Source organism: Numida meleagris, chromosome 2 (assembly GCF_002078875.1).
Source record: "Numida meleagris isolate 19003 breed g44 Domestic line chromosome 2, NumMel1.0, whole genome shotgun sequence".
In the NCBI taxonomy this organism is placed as follows: Eukaryota; Metazoa; Chordata; class Aves; order Galliformes; family Numididae; genus Numida; species Numida meleagris.
In genome coordinates, this window is record NC_034410.1 from 55,103,828 (window position 1) to 55,130,895 (window position 27,068).

Below are 27,068 nucleotides of genomic sequence, written 5' to 3' on the forward strand. Positions count from 1 at the left end.
GACCAATACCCCCAGGTCCGTTTCCTCCACACAACCTTCCAGTCACTCTGCCCCAAGCCTATAGCGTTGCCTAGGGTTGTTGTGGCCAAAGTGCAGGACCCAGCGCTTGGTCTTGTTGAACCTCATACCATTGGATCCATCCTGTCCAGATCCCTCTGTAGGGCCTTGCTACCCCCAGGCAGATCGACACTTCCTGCCAGCTTGGTGTCATCTGCAATTCCATGTCTTGGATCATTTTTGTGGCCCTCCTCTGGAGGCCCTCCAACCTGTCCATGTCTCTCCTGTACTGAGGACTCCACATCTGGACGCAGTACTCCAGGTGAGGTCTCACCACCACAGAGTAGAGGTGCAGGATCACCTCCCTCGACCTGCTGGCCATGCTTCTTTCGATGTAGCCCAGGATACGGTTGGCTTTCTGGGCTGCGAGGGCACTTTGCTGGCTCATGACTAGCTTGCCATCCACCAGTACTCCCAAATCCTGTTTGGCAGGGCTGTGCTCAACCCTTTCATCCCCCAGCTTGTACTGATAGTGGGGGTTGCCACAACCCAGGTGTAAGACCTTGCACTTGGATTTGTTGAATCTCTTGAGATTGTCCTGGGCCCACTGCTCAAGCCTGTCTAGATCTTTCTGTATGGATCCCGTCCCTTGGTGTGTTGACTGCACCAAACAGCTTGGTGTCATCCGCAAACTTGCTGTGGGTGCACTTGATCCCACTGTCAGTGTCATTAATAAAGATGTTGAAGAGCGTTGGTCCCAGTACCGCCCACCAAGGGACACCACTTGTCACTGATCTCCATCTGGAAACTGAGCCATTGACCACCACTCTGAGTACCATCTTGCATCTAGTTTCTCATCCATTGAACAGCCTACCCATCAAATCCATATCTTTCCAATTTAGAGAGAAGGATGCTATGAGGGATCGTGTCAAAGGCCTAACTGAAGTCCGGATAGATGAAATCAGTGGCTCTTCCCTTTTCCATTGATGCAGTTATGCCATCTTAGAAGGCCACTAGGCTGTTCAGGCAGGACTTGTCCTTGGTGAAGCCATGCTGGTTGTCCCATATCACCTCCCTTTCAACCATGTGCCTTAGCATAGCTTCCAGGAGGGTCTGCTCCATGATCCACCTCAATACAGAGGTGAGGCTAACATGTTGGTAGTTCACTGGGTTCTTTTCCTAAAAATGCGTGCAGTATTTCCTTTTCTCCAGTCACCTGGGACTTCACCTGACCGCCAGAGAACCCTGTCTTATACTCATTTTTCTGTAGCTGTATGACATTGATGAGTTATATTCAGTTTCTTATCTTTATTTGAATCCTTGGACATGTTTGGTATAGAGGCTGATTAGGCAGTTCTCTTCCATTAGCCATTTTGTACTTTCTGCTGTAGATTACTGCAAAATGTATTGTTTCCCATGTATAGCTGATGAACAGCATCCTGTTTTCTTTTTTTTCTGTCACTCAATTGTTTGAGATCAATTTTGAATTCTACCATAACTGTTTGATGTACTGAAGACTGTCTATAAGACTGACTTCAGTTTCGTATTTAAAGAGTACTTTTCACAGTGGCCATCATTATTAATGCTCTGGTCATTACATCAAATATAGTAACACAGGTGAAAAACAGTATCACTGAATACAGGAAGTCATCTTCCCCTCATCCTTTGAAGTCATTGTGGTGGAAATTTATTTGTTATAGTAGTTGTGCAGGGTCCAGTGTGATCATTAGGTGACACAAATGGAAGGTGAGATTATATTCTGGATCACAACTAGAGTGAGACACTTATGATCAGGTGCCTATTCAGACCTTTCATCAGCTGCAGAAGCCAGGCATTCAAAGTCTACTTTCCTTTCTCACTCCTGGCCAGAGAATTTACCTTTTACTTGTACCCTGATGTCATGTCCTTCGATGATAGTCTTTACTGGATATGTCAGTTATCTTCAAGAGGAAAAAAGTGCGAGGGTATCTAGTTTTCTTATGAGTAGAGAGTTAATTCATTTGACCACATACGCTGCCTAACGTTAATTATGTTATCATTGTGTCTACATCCATGCTATTAGATATTAATTACTTCTAACAATTTACAGTATACTATTCTTTGTATTAGATCAATATAACTTATCAACATTTGCTTACTTTAAGCTACAAACACAATTTATCTAAAGTGATATGAGAGTGAGGATTCATTATCAGAACAGAGTTTCTGAACCATATGAAAATGAGTAATAGCTGTTTCATCAAGGAAGTACCTGACTTCAAAGTATTCATAACTTTGTAAGGTTTTGCACTAAGGTGAAATTCCATTAATTTTTACATAAAAGGGTCAAATTATTTCCTGACTTCACTAAAGTCAATGGATCTAACTATACATCTGAATGTGGCAGTATTTGACTCCATTTGATGACACGATTCACATAAACACTGATGATTCCTTACTGCTAGCCCAAGATCATCATAGTAAATTTGTTACTGCCTCCATAGTCAGAAGAAATTAACACTGGTAGGCAGTAATGCAAGTATTGATATGCCCAATACACAACATAAACATCAATTTGAACAAAATGCAGTGTGAGAGCTTGCCACAGATGGAAGTTTCCCTTGGCTGATAAGTTCTTAAAATAAACAGGAGAAAAGAAGCAGATTTTTACTGAGACTGATAATGTATTTTTTCTGGATGCACTGCTAAACATAGCAATTGGAGTTAATAGGTATCTCATAGCCATCCCCTCTAGTGCTAATTATCAATGGAGGAAAGAAAATAACTAATTCAGGATAGTGTATTTATCTTACTAACCATTGCTAGTAGAACAAAAATGCCTAATTCAAAGAATTTTATGAAATAGCTGATGCTACACTCACATCCATGTTTTGTAATTGAGGAGATGTATACATATATATATAGGAACACATGTAAATCATGATATTGTAATGATAAATCTTGATTATTTGATTCCGTACAATAGGAGTAACAGTATCTCAATAGCCATAGTAATAAAATCTTGCAAATAAATAACTGAACTAGTTGTAAAGGGATTGATTTTAAAGTCAGACCTGGATATGAGATATTAATTAAGAAAAAGCTTAAAGCATTCGCTGAGATTCTTGTTTTGCCTGAACGTGCACGTTACATAGTAATTGCATATTTACCACAGGATGAATGTAGCAGTTATGAATACCCTAGCAATTCTGCAGTTATATTCAATGTTTTCAAGCAGGCACTTAAACCGAATCGTAATTCAGTTACTTCACTTTCAAAAAAGATAAATCCTTCATGGCTCCATATCTCTGCATCACATTGCAGGTGAAGCAGGTAAGGCTAAGTTTCAGACAGAAATAAGAGAGTTCTGCATCCAGTACTATTTTATTCAGACTAACCTAATATTGTGCCCTTCCCTCAGGTGGATTTTGCCTTGGGAACATCCTGCTGGTGTTACATGAAGTAGACATTGCTTAGTTGCCCCACCTCCATAGCCTCTTATACTCTAATGAAATCTACTGAAAGCAGGCTTAAGGTTTGCAGGAAAATATAGTTTTAGGGAGACAAAAAGGAAAAGGGGAGGAGGAATTTAGTAAAATTTATTGTCATTCCAAATAGTAGTATTTGATTTAAAAACTTCTTCATGATCACAGCATGAAGACAAACAACACCTTAGATTTCTGGAATACGTCTTATTTTATAAATAGCTTACCTGATTCATTTCAGCTACATTTCACTTGTGTGTTTTCTTTCTTCAATAGAAACATAGGGTTTGGGATGAAAAACTGTCTTTTGAGTTATCAGTCCCATCATTTGCCATTGGTATCAACTATATTACACAGAAAATTTACACAGCTGCCTCTCAAAATCAGATTTATCCCTAACTAGAAGTTATCTCACTTGTTTTATGATTAGAATATCTTTTTCAATTTCCAGATTGTGTATATTTCTGGACATTCTACAATCCATATCGCTTTTTTTAAAATTCATTATTTAATTTTTATTTTTGTTGACAGAAGAGTACTTTTCTTGTAATAACTCTGCTTTTCTTTGTGTTGACTGACACAAAATTTATAGATGACAGTCTGCATCTTTTTATCCTCCTTATTACTATGTTGAGTGTCTCTTAGTTTATGTAGCTCATCTATTTCATGACAGTGTTAGTAGCAGTTTATCTACACATTTTCAGTTGAATTCTGAGTATGAATAATGACAACTTTAAGAATTATTCTAGATGAGATAAGCAAACTTTGTTGCATGATGTTAACACTTCTCCATCTGAAATGGATAAATCTCCACTCATGTCTTTTAAAGTAATTTTTGTCTTTTTTTTCCAACTACATTATGATTAGTTTATACTCGGAACATCCTGAAAGTCAAGTTTCATTCTGGATTGCTGTAAGTCATCTCATTTTGTCTATTCAATTCCTCCTCTGCCCCCACCCCTCTTGGGCTCTATGTGCATAATCTTCTTTAAGATTGACAGTGTCTCACAATATTTTCCTCTCTCCAGATTTGATTAGTGCAATCCCAGTATTTTGCCCATGTCACACATGAAACTATTAAATAAATCTAGTCTTAAGACTAATCCTTTCTTCTACCAGGAAATTCCTTCTTCTCAATAATTCTTGTAGACTTTCCCATAATCAACAATTTAGCTATTTTATGTTTCTTGTACTTTCCATCTCTACTGTTATTTTCCATGTAGTTCTACATTAACCTGTCACATTAATTTGTTTTCTAAAGGCTCAAAATGGCTTACCAGTTTATTTTCTGTAAAATGTAACTTATTTTATCAAAAAGGTTAAATTGGGAAAATCTGCCTTTGATGACTTAACACCTTGTTTTATTCTGTTCTAATTTCTATTTCTGCAGAAATATGTTTGACCTACTGAAATGTTGAAATAATAAGACATAATAAATTTTGGAGTAAATTCATACCCACATATATTATTTCTTTCATTTTTTTTCATTTCATTTCTTTTTTATTATTTCATCTGAGAAGTAAATCAATGACTCTCTGCAAACTACTCTATCCAAATTTATAATATTTTATACTGCATCAAATGAGTGTTTGTGGCAGACTTAGAAACTGCTCTATCATACAAACTTTTAGACTTCATCAGTATTTTCCTTCCTCCTCAAAGATACTTCTGGCAGAAACAAATACTGCATGTTGCTATGACTCAGTGCTAATCCACAGCTCTGAAAGATTCCCCATGACAGTTTGCCAATGAAAATATGTCAAATCTGTGCTCTGTTGCACATAAAGTATGGTCAGAAATGACAGCAAAAATAATTTTATTCACTTTATAAAAAGTAAATATTTTAATTCAATTACTGCTTACCTACTTACTATATTTGAATGATATACCTTGACCAGAAAGAATTATTTAATAAAAGGTAAAAGCCATTATTATCATTATGTCTTCAAATATGATACTAATAATTGTTATGGAAACAATAAACATACACAGAATGTTATGCAAAATTTCTTTCTATTATTTTCATATTTGTTTGCTTGAACTGTATAATAGAGTTTGAAGAGAGGATCATCTTAAAAGACTTTTATTTCACAAAGATACTGCAATTTTATTTGGTAGATTAAGTCTATTTTCTTTCTACTATTAAAAAAATGATAAGCAAGTCAGTCCATAGTCAAGCTTTCTAATCTACAGCAATAATCACAATCATTAGTATCTAGCAGTTCATAAATATCCCTTTAAGATACTATTTGATATTCTATATAGTCTTGTGGGAAACAATCAGGATTCTACTGATTCAAAAAACAGCTAAATGTATTACAATAAATTTGCTTTCTTTGGGATGCTGGATTGGAAACCTATGAGATGCTGAATAAGAAAACTGATACCACTGCTTATCTGTCCAAAAGCTAGTGGTGTTAGGAAGCCCAGTAATTGAAAAATGGATAGCACTGATATTTGAACCTTTTTATATAACCTTTGAAGTGTAAACCTTTTGGGGAATAAATTGCTTTTTGTAACAAGAACAATGTCAGATCCCATATTTAGAAACCATGCACTTAATTCATTTTCAGACAGAGAAACTCCTGTTGTCTTGCTCAGAAAAACACTGCAAAATGGATTAAGCTTCACCCTGGAGAGATGATAACCTAATATAAATAACTGCAGGCTGATCTTTATTAGTTACTGAGCAAATATTGCCAAATAGGACAGGCGACCTTCAATGATGATTGATCTAGGATAAGTCATCAACAGCCTTGTCTCTAGAGAGTAACTTTGGGGCATTCTGGAATTGTACTTCTTATTTTGGGGTAGGCACTGATACCATCACTGAGTAAGAATAAGTATGTCTTCTTTGATAGCAAGGTCTAAAGCTAATATGACAACAGAGTAATGAAAACTTATTCTAAGGTGGGCAACTGCTAAGCATTTGTTAGAACTGGAACTCAAAACAGGACTGAGTCGTTGTTGGAGACCCGAGTCAGCCACAACTTCCCATGCTCAAAGGAGAAAGCCTAAACACTGCTTCTTAGAACCATGGTGAGGATTATTTTTCAAAAAACTGAAGCTAGATGAAGTATTACCTATATCTAGATGTCTACATATCCCATTGCACTGGAACAGGCATCAGATGAACTGAAGTACTATTGATTCATTTTGTATTCTTTCCTCAGATTCTTGCTGGATAGGAAGTAAAACTTCCTTGGTTTGTAAGTCAAGACTCAGGTGTAATTGTAGTTGTATTGATTTGAAAAGATACTGTATTTCAGAGAGGATCAGTAGGAAGTTCAATTTACAAATGGCCTTTAATTATATTTGCTGTAATAATCATTTTAACCGGTAAACAATATTGATATTATGAAGAACAACACAGAGCAGTACTTGAGAACTCATATACTGAAGAGCTATATTGGCTGCATGTGGAGACCACTGAATAAAATAAGATTAAATATCTACTGATGAAACCGTGGAGCACCCAGCATGTAGTAATATACAAAAGTTCAAATCAAAGTAACAAATCTTGAGTATTAGTTGCAGAAAGATATAGATAGAAAATACTAGGTTATTGATTTTATCACGAGTACTTTCAACATTTGCACATATGCACTATTCACAACTTACTTATGCACATACATTTTGAACCCTCAGGATCCCTGGTTAGCTGATACATTACTGGAGCGTTACATTCTTAGGAATCGCTGCATATGAAAGTAAGATTTGATAGCTGGAAAAGGGAAAAAACAGAACGATTGGCTCTAATTTTAAAGTGCCTCTGTATAAAAATAAAACCCTCTGTATTGTTGAACTGCTTCTTATTTCATCACTTTGTATGTTCAGAGTTTTGTTCAGCCAGAAAGCAGCAGTAAACAATTGGTTTTCTAGAAAGTAGTAAGCTACTGATCTAGGACCTTTTATGTTCTCTTCTAATTTGAATGCTTTAGTTTTATTTCAGCAAGTATAGAGCAATTTTGGCTCTTTCTGGAACAAGTGCATGCTTATTTTTCATCAGTCTTCTTAATATTCCTCTACCTTGTTCAGGTGATAAATGTTTTGTCTGTGATTGTTTTTTTCATTTATGAACCAAAACTATTTTTCTGTTTTGTAGATTTTGAAAGCTCAGAAGCTTAAAATCAAAGTAATATATTTCATTTTGTGTATGATTAAATTTATTAGTGACACTGGGATGATATTCCACAGAAAAGTTGCATGTTTACATATGCAGTTTGGTTTTTATTACAATATTGGAGTGTTACATTAGTATTAAAATAACAGAGCATTAGATTAGCTTGAAAATTGCATTTAACTTGTCAAATACTCAGGGATTTTATGTCTAAAACCTTTGATTTCACACTGGGCAAGGCTTTAGCTGTCTCTGGTTTAAAAATTGTGTTTCTTTATACTCTGATATGAAAAACAGCGTAAAAATCCTCTTGATGGCTACCTCTTGCAACGTATGAATTCTCAGCAGAAGATGCAACACTAGCAGGACAATGTTATTTTTGCAGTAGTCATAAAATATTCCCAGTAGTAGAATTTAGTATATTTAATGTCAAAAAAAGAAAAAAAAAAACAACAACAACTATAGGAAAGAGGAATTCTGCATTAAGTAGCTTAATAATACTCTTCCAGTCCCAAATCCAGGCCAGATGCTACTCCATCAATTTATATGTAAACTTCTGTATGACAACCATGATTAATTTTCTAATTAAAGAAGTAGCTTTGAAATTTTTATTTTTATTTTTTTATAATACATGCTGGTATGATATAAATATGTTACAAATATACACTGATATATTTGTTTAGCAAGAAACCTTTAAAATCTCCAAATCTACCTTATTTTTCCTTGGTCTGGTATTTTGTCAATATATTCCTTTATGAATATTTGGTCCATCAATTTTGATTAGTATCCTTTTGTTTCCTGTTAAATCCACTGCTTTAATATTGTCCGTCATTGCTCGTCTGCATTCTCTTTGTGCTTTAAACATGAGTGTGCCATATGAATCCCTTAGTGTATTTGCTTGCTTCTTCAAGAACTGTTATTGTGAAGTTAGTGAAAAAGGTCAGGGTGATTATTTAGTGGGAAAAATCGAATCTGTTGGAACTTTACTGCTTTCCTCTAAGAAATCTGACTTATTTATGACATAAGGCATTTTAGGGCACCTAATAGACTTACTTCTTTTTTTATGATACTTCTGCCTTTGTGTAAAATTGTGCTATAAATGATATTGACAGTGTCATACAGTAGTACTGTATTGTTTTTAAGCTGCATTGTTTCTGCAATTTATAGTCAAACAAGTCAAAGCTGTGACTGTCTGCCCTACTTGCAAAGTTGCAGGGTCTTGTCTTAAATTTTTCAATATATATTAAAGAAACTTTTAGCAGAGACATTTAGCATAGCTCAAGGGAAAGCATACTTTTGTTTCTGGTTTGAATCCACTGCTCTTAAACTAGACACAGTATAAACAGGGATATAGAGTGTAGAGAAAATGTTATGATGGGAATATTTTTCTTAATAGACCATAGACAAGCCTATTGGCTGCACAGCCCCAGAGACTTGCCTGACAAGTGGAATAAACTAGACACACTTCTCAAAAAGAGATGAGAACATGTGAGTTGTCCACTTCCTAACAGATATGAGATAAAAAGTAGAGACTGGTTCTCTGACCTCCAAAGAAATAACCAGGTAACAGCTACTTGGAGTTTACTAGAGAGGTTGATTTGTAGTGCCTTTGGCAGAAGTAATGAGATAAAAGGGTCCTTTAAGGCCTTGTTGGTCAGAATTATGTTCAGATTCTCAAGCAAGATTTATTTTTTTACCTGTAATACTGAAATTGAAGAAGATCCTTTTCTTTGCACCCCTCAAAGCTAGACAAGTCAGTTTTCCCTCCTGATGTTTCTGTCCTATCCAACTTCCTCAAAAGCCTTTGACTCTACAACTTCAGGTTTTCAGCTCCCATAACAGATCCTTGAGCAAACTGCCCAGAGGCTTCAAGAATTCCCTTTTGTTTTTGATGGTTACTGATGTTCAAGAGCACACGTTGCAAGAATTTCCTTAGGTTATACAGTTCATCATACTGTTGAATGCCATGCACATCTAGGTCTGAAAAAAAATCAAGTTTCATAAAACCAAGGAAAGATTTCATGAGCGAAAAAGAACCATGCAGTTTACTCACAGAGTAAACATGGATTCCCTTTTAAGACCTCCTCAGAGTTGATTGCTTAGATAACTATTTTTCTACAACAACTATATTGTTGTCTTCTGGTTAAATCCTGGTGACTCCACCATCACTGTTTCAATCAAGATAAATGGATTTTCAAAGGCAATTTATTTTTATAAAAGTGAGAATAAGATTTTTAACTTTGTTAGGTGACCAGAATTCCTTCAATTTTTTAAGTGATTGAATGTATTATATATTCCATGTTTACTTTCATTCATTGTCTTCCAGATAAAATTAGTTATGTTTTCCCTCTAAGCTAACAGAGACTTTACAACTTTCAAGCGTACAGATGAAGTCTGTGATCCAAGAATTAAGTTGATTCTTTTGCATATAACCGATGATCACATTTTTTGCAAATCAGGCAGCCTTCACCAATACAAAGGTGATGGCTACAGCATTTACAGTGGTAGCCTTGGGTGCACGCTGTGTATAATGTGATGAGGAAGATACTGCACAATTTAGGAATCTGTTAATCATCACTGCCACTATATCCAGTTCTATATCCATTTGTACTGATACAGTGTTGGATTATATAGGCCTTAATTGTCTGAAAATTTCCTTCTGGCTAATGGTACTACAAGTGGAATACAAGAATAAACAAGTTTATCTTGAATCACTATTCTTTTAACATTACATCTTTAGGTTTGCCCTAGAAAGTGCTGGAAAGGTGGTAATGAGAAAAATGTGCAAGATACTTCTGCCAGGTATGAAAATCTAATTTGATGAAGTTGCGAAAAAGGAAAAAGTCTACCAGGCAATTGTTAAGTAGCTATTAGTTGTATGCAGAGAAGACTGTGCAGAGTTTTGTCTCCAGCAGCCATTTCCAGGACAGTACAAATGAATTTCAGATTCCAAAAATTACCACACACCATGAAGTTATGCAAGAAACAGGAGTCTCAGCATCTCAAAGGAGAACCCCAGACTGTGATGGAATTATGCCCTACCACTTAACTTGTGCTACGCTCGATATGGCTTTGAATATAGGCTTCTAACGTGAACATTACAGCTTTCCTGTAAAATTGCTGGTTTCATAATTCTTTTTTTTTTTTTTTTAAAAAAAAGAGACTGAGTTATTTAATACAAAAAGTAGTTTCTCTGCATGCTATGCTTAATTGACTCAGTAGTCATTATTATAACTGGATTATCATTGGCTCAATGATAATTTTTGAAGGGGTAGCTGCATAAATGCTTGATCATCTTTTCAAGCCATTAAACACTCTGGGCATCAGCCTCTTAACACTAATTCTGACATGTTTATCCCAGCTGGGTTTGCAGTTCTTCTTTGTTCAGGGTTTGTGATCTGTATGTACAGTAGATATGGGAAGGAGAAAAAAAAACTACAAAGAAAAACCCCAACACAACCAAACACCAACAACCTATGCAATATTGCCTTCCAAAGGAAGAAAGGAAAAAGGAAGACTGTCTTCTCCATCACAAGACTGTCCTTACTGACTGACAAATAAAATATTCTCCTTAAAAAGCAATTATGTTTTTGCTCATTAAGTCTGGACACCTGGAGTAAATATTTGTTTCAGATTTGCAGGCATCCTATTACATTTATTTTTAAAGGTTAGATAAAACTGTTCCTCTTGGTTACCCTTTGTATAATTAACCTCAGTTTACTCTGAGTCTTTAAAAATCAAGTATCTTATGAAGTTCACATCATGAAAAACACCAATAAATAAGGGCAAACATTTTACTGCATCTTTAGGTCAACAAACAGATCACAATATCAGATTCATAGTTTCCCACCAAATTATCTAAGTTTTAAAATTCCATAAAAGCAATTACTAGCTCTGAAATACAGAAACGTATTCATTGCCCTTACATCTGCTTGATTTATTTTTGTGAGAATCAACAGGCTTTTTTCATCCCAAAGACGGATAAACACCAAATGCATGACTATGTACGCCTAAACCACCTGGGATAAACTAGCACTGAACATCTTCTCCCCATCTCTCCTTTCTCCCAAAGGGAGATGTGAGATCGGACCTTACTCCTCCACCAAGGGGACAACAAGGAAGAAGCATTTCCTGAGGCAGCAGGGAGCATTTCTCCCCATGGCATGCTCACTGACACTGGGGATACAGTTGACCTTGTGTGCCCGCTGGGGCTGCCTCTAGTGCCTAGCCCACTACCAAGGAACACCAGCCTGGCACAGCTATGCAGAGCAGCACCAAGCCGAGCCAAGCCAGCAGTGGCATAATCTACTAATGGCTTCTTTTCATTTCAGCCCTCCCTGAGAGACTCAGTGGCAGATTGTAGACTCAATTACTCTCATGTCAGGTGATTATCCTAGGTCTTAATGTAATCTTCCATTCACACATACCATATTTCAATTACGGCAGCTATGAAACAAGCTGTGTATTCAAATCACCAATCACCTTATCACTGCTGAACAATGTCAACTGTAAAAAACGCCAGCTGAAGGCAATTACACATGTGTTGAGAACCGATTATGATTACTCTCTGTGGTATTTGTGATGAGCTGGGGAATGTTCTGAAAATTTAATTTAATGACAATATGCTTGCTGTACAATCCATAATACCTCCTGAATCCAGCATGGGGCTATTAAAACTGATAGGAGCATATTATCACCGAACTGAAAAGCTGGGTTGGGATGGTTGCTGGATGTCTCTACAGGGAATGATAGGTAATTTCTCCACATATTTCTAACGGCTGAGGCAGACAGCTTCCAGTTCCAGCTGCACTCTGAAGGTGGTCCCCTCCCCTCCCTTTCTCCCTGGCAGAGCTGAGTTAAGGTGTTTTACTGGAGCCACTGGAGAGAGAGGGGAAGGGAAGGGAAGCAAAGCGAAGCGAGGGGGAGGTGGGGATGGTGTGGGCCCAGGGGAGGACTGTGTCTCCAAGGCCTTCAGGCCACAGTGTTGTTTCCCTGAGGGACTTTCCTGAGCTCATTAACTCCTCTTCCTGATCCCCCGCACGCCTCCTCATTTCTTGTTTGGCCACCCTCTCGCGGTACTTTGCCTAGCTAAGATGGTTCAAGCGGCGAGGAGGAGAGGGACTAGTGGCCCTTGACGGCGGCCGCCCCGCCGGGCGCCGAGAGTGCATCCGCACCCCCACCCCTGTTGCTAGGCGACCACTCCGGCCAGCGCGGCTTGCACCGATCTCCCCAGGCGCGGCCCGATCCTGCCCGCAGGCAGCTACGGGAAAGCTTGTCCTAAAATATCCCAGATGTCTCCACGTATGTAACAAAGGTGAAATTCCAGTTGTGCGGCTCACGGGCCTGTCTGGCATAGCCCGTGTTTCCAACAGGTAGCCAGTCTGGCGGGTGCTGTCCCATTGCCCGGGAGCGCTGTGGTCTCCTCTGAGCACATCGCTTGCGGTGCTGCTTGCCGGGAGGAAGAGGAAACACACGTCTGTCTGTGTGTGTCCGTCCGGGGGAGGGGTGCTGGCATGCAAAGCTAATACTATTTATTGATCTGAAACGGTGAGATTTTAGATTAGGCTTGCAATTCATTTCAGAAAGCTGACAACGTTCTCTGCATGGGCAAAACACAAAGGTCTCTTGTTCTTTTAAGGCTGTGGCTGATAATGCTGTGCCGAGGAATACTCTGCAAGCTCTTTGGCTTTACTGTCTTGTCTTGCCGCGTATCGAGGGCTGCTTAATGAACTTCAAAGCCTTCGATCAAAACAAATCATTTCCAATGCTACATCAAAAAATATAACTGAATTTGAAGCATGTGATGCCATTCACCTACAGCAAGAAAAAGCAGTTCTGTTCGTCTGCACTCACATTTGCCTTTGTTTTTGTAAACAGGTTTATTTTTTTCAACAGATCGGACTACTGTGGCCATTTGCCCTTCTTTGTATACAGGATGAATGTTCAGTGTAGAACGGGGAACTCAGCTACATGCTTGCTTTTTAAACCTGGTAATCAAATAGTTCCCAAACAGTCCCAAGCATGTTATAGGAATGAAGGTATGTAATTTTTTAAGACGTTATTCCACACAATGCCAAATATACTGGCTCAGCCATCTCTTTCACTTAAGTCAGCTTTGCAGTCATTACAATAAAACTTCTGATCAGATGTGTCAAGAAGCTATTGTAATCTGCAGCGTATAGTACTGCTTTTCTTTTGGATCCACTTGTGTGTCAATATGGGCATGTAAAACACTAGAACAGAAATTAAATAAAGTTGATTTAAATAAAAAGGCAAATTAGAAAAGCCAGATGGAAAAATTATAAACATTTAAACATTATACTTAAATTATTTGGATCTGTTCTTAAAAAAGAAACAGCTTTTGTTCATGAAGAGCCTTGAACAGTATAATTTTATTTTATGTTATTTTGTAAGAGACAAATTCTAAAAATAAAAGGATATAAATTGAGTTGGTGGAAAAAGAGTAAATCACAGGAGAAAAAATATTCTAACAGAATAGGGAAATGTTCAGGAAACTTAACTCAGACCAGCTTTTCCATAGATGTGTACTAAGCACATTAGTAATGTTCTTCATTTGCAGTATTTACATGATCATGTAACATCGTGTAGTGATTAGTATTATTTTAGCAACAGTAACAAAGTTGACAATATTAACAGCAATGATGGTAATAACAAAGAAAGCAGCAAAACAGAAATAAATTGAGTAAATGAGTAAGGAGCCCTTAATCTAAACAGCTAAAGAGCCCTTAGTAAAATAGCTTTTTCTGTTGAGGAACAAAATGGTGTATCAAGATTTTGGATTAGTGTATATCTAAGTAGTCACTGACCTGTAACCACTCTGGATCTGAGTGCCATCTAGAAGAAAAGAGTGCAGGGCACCTCTGCTCTTTGCTACAGGCATACAGAATTCACATCGCATGCATCTGGCACTGGCAAGGAGAGGGTTTTTTTAATATGTAGTAGAAAAGCAGCATGCAAGCTAATCTGTGATACTCTGTACCTCAAAGTCAAGAGAAACCAGGAAATAATTTTAAAAAACCCTCAAGTCTCCTGTTAATCATGAAAGTTGATGTTACTACTTGTATGTTTTTTTGCAAAAAGTGCACAATATTCTATAAATGAAGGGAGCTACAGCACAGTGGCATAGCTCAACTTTTTTTCAACTATCAGATCATAATCTGACTTGTGCTTCATATAAGCAACAGCATCTGAACCCCTACTATGCTTAAATTCAAGACTTTTTTTCATAATCAAGTTACGTTTACTTGGCTTATTAATCTGGTTGTACTTTTTGTTTTGTTTTGTTTCCCTGCCCAGGGCTCCATAAAATGCCTTTATCAATCCTACATATTCTGTGTGTACATTTATTTACTACGATCATAAGTAGCTATGTATAAACAACAGAATCACACTAAAAAATAAAATTAAAAATTCAGGCCAAAATCTATCATTCAGGGCAGCTAAAATTTCCCCTTAACCTGAAGGAAGGAAAGATGTCATAACAGGTATCATTGAGGTTAACACTGTTTGCTTTGATTCAGTAGGTAAACTGGTGTTACTTGGAAAGCTGCTGTTGCTGCTGTTTCTTTCTTTCTTTCTTTTTCTTTTAATCTTTCAAACACATTTTTAAAAATACTTTGAAGTTTTACAAGTAAAATGTTGTTAGCTAAATACTCAACACAATGAAAAGCTTTATTGATTTTTAAGGAAAATGAATTTACTTATTTTAAAAATCAATTTTATCACCTGGACTCAGGCATACTGAACTTCAAACAAAAAAAAGAAAGAGGACAGTCTTTCGTAACCTCTTCCATGACCCTAAACAGCCAGAAAATGTAAAGGCGAACCCATTTTGTTATCTGAATTACATTTCTTCCTCCCTTCTTTGATCCTTCTTAATGTGTAATTCTTTGCCAAAAAAGTAAGCTATCTGATTACAAACTGTGCTACTTTTATTGCCTAAGGCAGTTGTTAATTTTTGCCATAAGTCAGACAGGATAGAGTCCGAGAGAACTTGGAGCTTTTTAATTGCATGGTGTACCACTAGCTGTTGCCTCATCTCAGAGGAGTTATTGCACCTTGTAGATAATGCCCTTTTCCCCTGCAAGCAATGAAATGGGTTCTCCCTACATCGATGTATTAATTAGATTTCAAGACTGTTTCAAAAATTATAGCTTAAGTTGCAGCTCAAATATTTCAGAAGTTATTAGAAAGATTGTCTGGCTTATTTATTTATTTATTTTCTAATTGAAAACGGGGAAGAACTAACCTTGAAGACTTTTTTTTTTTTTTAAGAATAAGATAGGGAAAAACTCCAACTGTAGACCTATAGACCTTGTCACATTAACTGAATATATAAGCTTTGATAGTATTCCAGGTTAAGTTTGTCAGGTCTGATGTTGTAAAAAGTGAATGAATTGGCACAACATGCAGAAATCTCAGGAAACCTTTGAAATTTCTTCAGCTGGCTGTATATCAAGCATACAGTGAAAAAAGGAAATAGAAGGAAAGTAGAAAAGAAGGGCAAAAGGCGAAATGGTTTGTGTCCATTTAAGAAAAAATCAATAATAGCATAAAATTGATTTAGTGCTTGTCATAAAACATAAGTAAGTGCTGGAAAATAGAGAAAATTGAGCTTCAATTTAATCTGCACAAAAGCCACACTGTACTGATGAAGTGATCTGAGGAGAGAGCTACATAAAACCTAAAGACAGATACTTAATTGTCATATTAAAGACTCTCTTTTCTGCCTGCTGGAGTCGAGGGGTAGGACTCATTAATCATGTGGATAAGGGGCATTGAAATCAAATCTCAATTAAAATCTGTTCAATAATGTCTCTAATATGTTTTTCAAGCATTAATTTTTTCCCATTGATTCTACACCCCATAAATCAGGTATGTTGCAGTGCATGTAATAGTTTATGGAGGAGAGGATTATGGTTTTATGAAGTTAATGCAGCAGAACCATTTAATTTACACAGGCTAAAGTTTTATGTTTGTTGATCCTTTCTGTTGTTTTCTTTGGGTAAAAATTCTTTCAATTAGAATTTCTTTGTGTGTGTGCACATAGAAAATATCAGTATGTATCTGTGGAGAGGTTGCTTGGCCATATTGCAAAGATGGGTACTGGGAAAGATGCTTTCATTAAAGACTGCGATTTTGGAGGGTAACTTAATAATCTCCCAGGAAAAAAACAGCCTGTTTTGTACTACTACACTACACAGTGTCTAATGATAATGCAGATAATAGCACAGCTATTGGAGACTCAACTTCTGTCTTTTAAATGAATCAAAGATGCTTTCAAGATGCAGCAATCGTATTAAGTTTTGTATGAGTTGTAAAATCAGTTTGCAAACAGTTTAGGAGATAGAAGGTCTAAATCTTTTTACTCTTGTAGCAGTGTTAACCCTTGCTGAATTCTCATTTCAGCAACTATATTCTTCACCCACGTTTCCTGACAGGTGCAATTGATTGTGTGGCTCTTCATTTCCTGTTATGACAGATATTGTGTGGGTGTTGTTGTGTACTGTTAGAAGGTTGACAAGTCAGCTGCATTGTATCGGTTAGGTGAATACTATTTCATTACCCTTACTTAAAAATCATAACTCGTTTTTATTTCAGTGATGCGTCTTAAGACCATAGTTCATAAACATTTTCTGAGACTGGTGGACATGCAAGCAGTCAATATACTTCCATCTTAAATATTATGAGCTATAGGTTTTCATTATCTTCTGAATTACTCTTGGTGTGTGGCTTATTCCAACTATGCGCTGACTGGAAGATGCACAAGAACTAAGACAACCAAATTCCAGGTTATCTTGGAGTATGCCAAAATGATGGAGGCTAGGACTTTCAGTAAGGACTTGTACTTGTCACAAAGGAACAACCTGTGGCCCTACTGGGCCTTTGATTGTTGTAGCAGCAAGAGTGCGAGGGACAGTTCCCTCACGAAGATGGTCCTAAAAGCCTTCCTTCTCACTAAGAATTCCTCTGTCTGAACAACTAGGTTCAAAACCTAAATAAAAACAAAAACAAACAAAAACAAACAGCAAAGAAACATTAAGCAATTATTGTTCATAGTTTTATAAGACACGTTCATATTTAGTTCATATTTACTTTCACTTTTTCATTTTTATGTGTGCCTTTAATTGCAGAGGCTAAGCTAATTGTCACTACGTTATGTATTTAATTCTACTGATAACATGCCTGCCACACAATTTCCTTAAATCAGTGTCAAAAAAATCCCATTAGGTTCAGTGAATTCAAGAGTTCAGTGAGCTCAAGACCATCATTCAGAATAGTTAAACTATTTGATGAAGATGTGCAAGGTGCAGTTTATGGTAAGACAAAAGTGGCATTAAAGTGCATAACTCAAAATTCTGTGTAGGGGCCTCTGAATCACTTAGGCACTACAAAGACAGCTATTAACTATAAAGTTACCCATATGTTTCAATGTAGTCATGGAATTGCATGCCAGCAACACTGCTGTTTCCTGGTGCCCGTTCCTGTCCTAAACCATTACTGCATTGGAAATGTGGGCAGACACAAAGCCATATAAAGCCTGTCTGTTCTCTTATACCAGTTCAGTATCTCTTTCCACGTGTAATAATCCCGGCGTCTATTCATAGGTAATAACTCAGAAGCCACATAGCACTTGGGTCTATGGTCAATGCTTGGATTAAAAATTAAAACAATTTTATAAAATGATACAAAATTACCCCGCGGAACTTATTTCTACAAAATAACAATGAATTGAAAAGGTTAAAACAAAGACTGGAGATTTATCTCAATCATAAAAAACTTCCACGGTTTCATCAGATAGGATAAAACATTTTTAGAGGGGATATAAACCCTCGTGCTTCAGGTCACAAACAACAGTGAAGATTTAGAAATACACCTGCATCCTATGAGCAGATTATTCTGCTAAGGTGTGCCGTACCTTTTCCTGAAATATCTGATGCTAGCCACACTCAGTATACTTTACCTATATCACCACAGTCTATGGCTTATCTGTATCAGTGTTGGAAACTTTTAGTTACCCTCACAGTTCAGGCAGTTTCCCAGGTGTTTTGCCTGCCAAAATTTTTTGGCTAATCCTTCTAGACCTACCACTAGAAGGCATCTATTCCAAATTGACACTTTATGAGCTTTCATTTCCTCCATGCAGCTTACTGGGAAAGCTATTTCTTGAGATTTCATCTGTGTTGCTGAACATTCTGAAAATGGTACCATTGGTCTGTGGCCACAGTTCTCCTGGGTATCAAATATCTCTTTGCCAGCCACTTGACCATTGTTTTTAACACTAGCCACACATAAAAGAATTAAAATATTATCTTCATCATAATTCAAAGAACAGGAAAAAAACATTTATTGTTCAAAGATGAACTAAACAAAGCTATATTATATCTTAATGCATATTAGTGTTATACCTTAATTCAATTCTAACAGATTCTGTTTCCTCCAGCTAAAAAGCTGTCAAGACTCTTACACAGCTAGAAAGATTAGTGCAGCCTGGCTTACAACTCAAAACCCAGAATATTCTCAGTTACCCCCTGAAATTCTGTTCAGATCCATAACTTTGTTCTAGTGATTTTCAGTAATTCTAGAACTCAATTCTTAATTAAGATGTCAAGCTTTTGCACTTTTCCCAAAGGATTAGAGACCATTCCTTACTAATTTCAGAAATATTGATGTCCCTGGGGCATAGCTATGTCCCTGGGGCATAGCAATGTCTCTTGCAAGATAGTGAAAAAAAAATCAGTAACGAATAGCACACCACTTAGGTAAATACAATATTTATCCATTCTTTCAACTGGTATGCATGACTCAAGCCTCAGTATCTAGCTCTCAATACATAAAAAATACAATTCCTGCAAACATAAATAGAGTCTATATGAATATGGTAAAGAGCAAAATGCATGCAGATCATTTCTGATTTTTTACTGAAATTAAGCTATAACAATACAGTATGGGGAATTGGACTTGGAATAAGTGATTCCTAGTCTGGTTATAAAGGACAACATGACAATAGACAATAGAATAACTTTTTTGATTTTCACATTACACATTTCCAGGGAATGCATTACATATTATTAAATGGAAACAATAGTTTTTATGTCAGTACAATACAACAAAGTAAGTATAGTTTCTGTGTTTTGTGTTTCACTATTTCTTCTTATAATTTAGTCCTTTTATCTTTTTCACATCTGACACTTTCAGAACGGAACAGAAGATTTGATTAAAGATCTGTGTCTTGAGAAAAAGTGTAGTTTGAGGTCTAGAAACCACTGGAATTGGTTATGTTCTTGGAAGAAGATGGCTGCAGCAGAAAAGGAGATGGACCAAGGTGAGGAAAGAACTACACTACAGATACTATAATCAAGTTTTTGTCTCCCAGAGACCTCAGGACTTCTTAATTTCAGTGCTTCATTTGTATATTCCCTGTTTGTCCAGCCAGCACCACATGTGTGGTAGCAGCTGAATTCAATCCCAGCTTTCCTGATAATTGGAGGCAAAAGTAGAATGGTCTCAAGGGCTTTTAGCAGCCACAAGTTTTGTTTTTTATCCTACTTTCACTGAATTCCATCTCACTTCTCTGTACTCTAAACAGGAGTTTCTTCAGCACCATACCCTGCTTTCAACCCAGCAATTCTCTGATGACAACTCTCAAGACATGCTCTTTACTCCAACTTAAAACTATAGGACTTTTTCAGAGAAAGTGGAAAGCAGGGAAAAATATTTATAGAACTGTTAGTACAAGGTCAAAGTAACTGAATCAGGAAGACAATGTAGTGCTACAGGTGCTTTTAAACAATGCCATTATCCCCCACTTCAGTAATAAAAAGGCTCAAAGATTACCAAAGTTTAGCTAATAGATAGATTGCAATCCCAATAATGGCACCACCTTCCCCAGAACTGGCATGTCATTCACTGGCCACATCACTTTGTTTTAGTAGCAGCCTAAGTACCAAGATGGCATTTTAGTATGTCTTAGTTTTTAGCTGCCCTTGTAATTTTTGCTGTCTCTTTTCTCAACTCCCATCTAGGGCAATGTTCAAACCAAATGATGCACAGAATGATCGACTAAGATAAGATAAGGTGGAAAGTTCTGTCAAACAATGCAAATTACCTGCCACTTTATTCCAAAGACAAAACATTTGCTTTCTGGAACCACTATTAGTGGTTCACTATGAATCACTATTGAGAAAAGCAGGTCTTTGACAATGGCAGAAAAAGGGGGCTATAATTCACCAGATGCCAATTTCTTTTCTATAAAGATTACAACCCTTACATTTCTTTTAAATTAGTATAGTCGTAGAATTAATAAGTAGATTGATACTTTCTCTCCATGAAAGCACTTTCAGCTTTACCGTGTAGTAGTCACACGTTCTCCCTCAGAACATGAGATCTTCCATTTCTTTCAATGCTCTCTGTAGTTGGAATTCTATGATTCTGTCTAAGTGTCACAATTAAACATTGTTTTTTATTAGTGTGAAAGATACTCCCCACACACCCATATATGCAATACTGCTTGATACTGTCAAAATGGAACAACCTTTTTAAGTACACTAGATTGTCCTGAGAACCTATGCAGACAGATTTGCTAAGTTTGAGTTTCTGCAACCAGCACTGCTACATGCTGTGACAAAAAAATAAAACTAGCAACTACAACACAAGAAAAGAACATCTCTCCTCTTATTGCTTCTCTTCAATAAAATCTTGCTGGCATTCACTGCAATAAAACCAATCACAATGGAATCATTGTATATGTGTGTGACTCTCAAATATAGTTCCCCAAGCCACTGTTCTAAATTAACAGCAGTTAAGCACTCATTGACAGAGACTTAAAATAAATCTTTACTCAGTGGACTCCCCCATAGACACCACACATTATTCAGAAGATGCAGTGAGTTCAACAGGACCTGCAGTAGACTTTGTACATTTAGGTGTGTATAATTATGAAGAAAGATGCATTTTATGTGTAATAATCTTTCACAATAGCTTCTCAATACTGACAGATTGCAGTTTCAAATAACTTCCCTTTAACCTGACTCTTAAGAACTTTTTGATGAATATTTTGTTTAAGAATTTTCAGAATAAGTCACAGAACCCTTAATTAAGTTCAAACTGATGCCTTCAAATCTTTCCTGTGACAATGCAGGCTTGAATGGAGCACATTTGAGAGCACACACAGCTTTGGTTTTCATGAAAAAGACTGAAGTCCCTCGAGTGAGTGAACTACAAATTATAGTGTAGGTGAACTCATTCTTCTCCATTCACTGGAGCTGATTCTGGGTCACTAATGCTGATATCTTAGAAAGGAAGAAAAGGCTTTTCATATCTCATTACCATTACATAGATGACACAAAATGAATTCTGTAATAGATGTCAAATATATGGAGCTGATTCATTTGTCTACATTTTTATAAGTCTTTTTCAAGAACCAGAGCCATGTCCACCACCAAAAGTCTCACTAATCCTCTGTGGTGTCTTGCACTGACCTCATTGGCTCAGACTTGCTATTGGCTGAGATTCTGCCACTGTTAGGCTTAAATCAGCTAGTGTGAAATTTTAGCTGAGTGTTAACTGTGCCAAAATCCATCTTTAGAGTTTTCAACCTTTCACCACCCAAATGCTGAATAGTGGCACTGGTACAGCAGTGTGGCTTGTATTATGAATCTGCAAAGGCTAAGGGCCATAATTTACAGGAAACATACTGTGAAGGAAATGTTAGTCTCTCATATCTATTTACAGTTGCACATGCAATAAAACAGTCACCTAATCTTGGCTGGATGATGTTCAGATACAGAAAAATCATATTTTTTTCTTAAAAACCAACATATCATCAAACTTGGAAGTTTGCCATATGTGTCATTGATACATTTACTGTAGAAAGCTATATAGTGCTATCTAAATCCAACTGCCATGAATACGTTTATCAACTGCTACTATTCTTCTGGCTTTTTTGGCCTGGACTAATACAGGCACATGTGTAAATAAATTTACACATATGCCTTTTGTGCCAGAGGCAGTAAAGTAAACACCATTGAGCATCGATGATGTTGTGGGACTGAAAATTTCTCTTTACCACATCCATTTCCTCTTTTTTTAGTTCCTTTTTAATTCACTGGGTATTAATAGAAAGTGTGATGTGTTCAAGCATCCTAAAACGTGGGCTTAGGTGAACTGAGAATATTCTTTTTCCACCAAACATATTTCCCACATCGGTGTGTTTGACATAGGAGATGAAAGACCACAAAAGCTATTTTTATCAAGAACAGAAATAAGAGAATTGCGTAGATGTAAATTATAAATGTGTACAATTAGCATTTTCAGTGCAACATTCTTTCTCTGTCAAAATAAGCTCTAAGAATAAATATAACTATGTCTCATTAAAAACTCATTCATCATAGAGTACCTCAATAAAAAATAGATTTTTTGTATATGCTTTCATTAAAGTTTCATATCACAAATATGCCTTGCCTGTTAACAATTGCTAGGATGTACTTACTGAAGACTGATTTATGACAGCTGCTCTGAAATTAATGCCTCCTATTTTATTCTGTTGACCCAATATGTCAGAGGCAGATGTTGGTACTATGGCAGTAGAGATTGAACCTTCCCACCAATATTCCGTTACATTTTTTTGTTGCCGTGCAACAGGGGGAAGCAGAGGATCAGTCAGACAAAGTGACATCTGACATGGAAGTGCTCATGAAGCAAAAATGTGTAATTGAATTTCTCCATGCCAAAAAAAAAAAGAAAAAGCATCGATGCTTACTGAACATTTATGGAGACCAAACAGTGAATGTTAGCATAGTGAGGCTGCGGGTGGTGTGTTTCAGCAGTGGCAACAGCAGCATGAACGACAAGCCATGTACTGACCAGCAAAGCACAGCTGTGACACCATGAAATGAAGAGCATCTCAGTGAGTTCATCCACGCAAATGAGATAGGAAACGAGTGATCATTCTGTATTCCCTTGAATCCAGACAAACCATCAGCTCTGATCACTACATTGTGATGCTGACTAAGCTGAAGGATTGAACTTCCATAGTCAGGCCAGGTGTTAACGGTTTACGGGCGTTCGGCCTGGTGCTGTGATGAATGGGACGGGGGACCCACGGGCCCACGCCCCAGGAAAGGGAAAAGGGAAAAAAAGGATAAGGAGATGGGCCTGAGAGCAAAAACAGTGGCAACAATCTGAGGAGAAACAAACTTACTAAATAAGATATCGGAATGCAAAACAACACACTATAATACAATATAATTACAATTTAATCTAATAAATCCAATACAATGAGAGAAAATGTCCAAAAATCAAGGTAGGCCTTACTCTAATACCAACGATAAGACGGCTGGGGAGCGAGATTCTGCCGGGATGAGAGACGGGCGGAAAGAGTGAACAAGGTCTTGTGATCTGCAAGTTTTTATCTTTCCCTCTGACTGGAAACGGTAACAGAGGAGCATAGTACCGTGGGGAATGTAGTAGTCCTTCTCTTCTGAGAACCAAGTACATACACTACATGATGTTATGATGTGGAATACCAATAACCGAAAATGATAAAACCATGACACCAGGGAAGAAGATACCCTTTCTCTTGCAACACAATAACACCAGGCCCCGTACCAGTTTGAAAGCCATGGAACACATTGCCAATCTTGGCTAGCCTGTCCTACCACACACACTCTGTAGTCTGGATTTGGTGCCTTCTGACTTCCATGTTCAGGCTAGTGAAATATAGACTGTGTGGGCAATGTTTTCCTAGTACAATGTCATCATAGCATCTGTGAAACAGTGGGTCACATGCTCTGCTGCAGAATTTTTGAGCAAGGTATGCAGGCTCTTGTTTATCACTGGTGAAAATGCATAGCTAATGGTGGTGATTATGTTGAAAAATAGTGTTTGGTAGCTGAGAATTTGGTCTAGAAAAGAGTGTTATTACTTACATATGTTTGAGTTTACATGGAAATAAAAAGTCATTACTTTTGGGGCAACCTGCATATAATAACTGAGTTCAGGACGTCTACAATAAGATCTTCGTAATTTATTAATTACAATTATGTGATTCAGTTATATTTTTCTTCTTTTTTTAAATTTCCAATTAAATGTTTTTCTTTCTGAATACATTTAAAAATGTAACTCCCCTAAAAATAGGTTACCACCATACATTAGCACTGTTTCACTCATTAACACAGTTGTTCATTTTGTTTTGTAGCTGTTGTTGGTAGTCTGTTTGTATATACAAGTGTTCTGAATTCTGTCTTGTACCACCAGTAGTTTTCTCACATTCACACAGGCTGTTTTCTTAGCAAAATTGTGACAGGGAATCTCTCCCAAGGAGGATAAGCAGGGACAGAATGGGTGACTAGTAAGAGAAAGGGAAATAACATATTAAAAAGAAAATATAAAACTAATCTTAGATAAGAAAATTGGTATTTATAATCCTGATGGAAGAATAAAAAAAGTGTGTATCCACAGAATTCCTCCTAATTTTTGTCACAAGGAGTACTTAATTCAACACACAGGTCTCCCAAGAATTCATGGATTGACAAAGAGATTATCATTTTAGTTAAGTAAAACATGCTATTTTGATAAAATAAAATAAAATAAAATAAAATAAAATAAAATAAAATAAAATAAAATAAAATAAAATAAGAGGTTGGTTAGATGATTATTTTTAGAATCAACACAGTTTTATATTTAGGAAAATTTACTATCTGGTTCTGTGGGTTTTATTTTCTTGGGAAAGATTCAGAAAAACGCTGAGGCAGCTAAGTTCTTTTTGTAATGGGTCCCAAAGTGAATGCTACACACCTAAATACATTTGTGGGTCTGCTCTGTAGCTCATAGTCTTATACAAGACACTGTAACAAAAGTAATTTCAGACTGATGGCACAAGTAAAACCCCTTTCTATTTCTATGAGTAAAAGCGATGGCAAGGCTCTGAACCCTTAGTGGATTCAGTCCTCATCTGGGACCTCCATCTGTGCCCATAAATCCCACCCTTAGGTCCAGGAGCTCCATTAAAACTCAGGCACCACCTCTGATCCTTTGCATCCTAGTTTTTGGCCTTTCCCTGTGGACTGACCTCAAAACCATTTTAGAGATCACCCCATCTGTGCTTGTGTTTCTTGCCATGGTGCCTTGTGGGCGTTGTGGACAGCCCAGATGGGCCTTGTCACTTCACCCATTCTGCTGAGGGAAGGTCCCACCAGTCACTATGACAGAAAGTAAAAATGGGTGTGCAGAAATCTAATCTTGTGACTCAGCTCAATTCTAGTGGTGCTTATTAGCTCCATCTTAATTATTTTTGCAAATCCACTGGAACATCGTTGTATTCATGGTATTATTAGTATTCAGTGTGGCTAATACTTTTGACAGCTGATAGTTTACCGAACACTTGTACATATATATTTACATTAATATCAATTATAAATGTGCAGCTTTTGAATGCACATATCTACATGGAAACAAAACCACTATTATTAAAATGATGAATGTTGCATTTTATAAGTTATTTGAAGATGAAGGTACTTTATAAATTCTCATTATCATGCTGTTACGCTACAGTAACATTTTCTTGTTTTGCTGTTATTCACCTATATCTCTGCAAAGCCATACTTCAGGTCATTGCATCCAATGAGTTTGTGATGTTTCAAGTTTTGTCTCTCTTATTATAGAGAACTTGGGAAAAAGTGTGCTGATGCCCAAAGCTATAGATGTTAGAGTACCATCAGGAGTACATATAACTTGCTGACTGTCAAATACAGCAGTCCTCTGTGCTCTTCGGTTTTATATACTCCACACTGAGCAGCTGATGCCAGAGAAAAGGCAGTGGTTCTCTTTCGTTCTGACTTTTGTAGATGTCAGAGTTCAGCTGAATCCTGCACAAACAGAGCTAAGAAATTCCATATAAATCCTTACTGAGTCATTTGTTCCAAGCAGAGACATGTCTTTATGGTTTATGCTACAGGAGTGCTTTATCAAGATAAACAGATCTTACAAATCTGGAAAAAAAAACATTATCCACAAAACGCTGTAAAAAAAGTTGTTTTCTGGAACTTCATCCTTTTATAACAGCTCTTTTTTTTTTTTGTAGGACTCAGCTTTGCTAAGCTCCCTGTTACAATATCTTAGCTTGTTCTATTTGACGTCTGTTCTCCTGTCATCACTCATTTTCAGTGGGCAAAGGGGAGCAATTGCTGGGCATCAAATCATCATCAAGTAAACCAGCCTTGACACTAGTTAAAAAGGGAGATGGATGGTCAGTTAGCTTCTACAGAAAATATTCCTCTAACTGTCCTAGCAAGGTCCCTCGATACCAGACTAGAGCTTTGTTTTCCTTCCTTCCTTCCTTTCCTTCCTTCCTTTCCTTCCTTCCTTTCCTTCCTTCCTTTCCTTCCTTCCTTTCCTTCCTTCCTTCCTTCCTTTCCTTCCTTCCTTTCCTTCCTTTCCTTCCTTCCTTTCCTTCCTTCCTTCCTTCC

General features: G+C 37.0%; 2 long non-coding RNA genes across 8 annotated transcripts in view; one reads left to right on the forward strand and one right to left on the reverse strand.

Moving 5' to 3' along the window:
• The window catches only part of LOC110394787, a 55,396-nt gene that overhangs the window by 17,100 nt on the left and 11,228 nt on the right, over positions 1-27,068 (reverse strand). The window contains exon 3 of one of the 3 annotated variants that reach the window (XR_002435891.1): positions 17,010-17,596. The exons of the other annotated variants lie outside the window; for them this stretch is intronic. This is a non-coding gene — a long non-coding RNA (uncharacterized LOC110394787). Of the gene's footprint in view, positions 1-17,009; positions 17,597-27,068 lie in introns of those variants that run through there. 3 annotated transcript variants of the gene reach the window in all.
• Positions 11,054-27,068, forward strand: part of LOC110394786 — a 34,754-nt gene continuing 18,739 nt past the window's right edge. Inside the window, exons 1-3 of one of the 5 annotated variants that reach the window (XR_002435885.1) lie at positions 11,054-12,953; positions 13,477-13,619; positions 19,801-19,927. This is a non-coding gene — a long non-coding RNA (uncharacterized LOC110394786). Of the gene's footprint in view, positions 12,954-13,458; positions 13,620-19,800; positions 19,928-27,068 lie in introns of all 5 variants that reach the window. The other 4 variants (XR_002435884.1, XR_002435883.1, XR_002435887.1 and 1 more) reach the window with 4 other exon arrangements.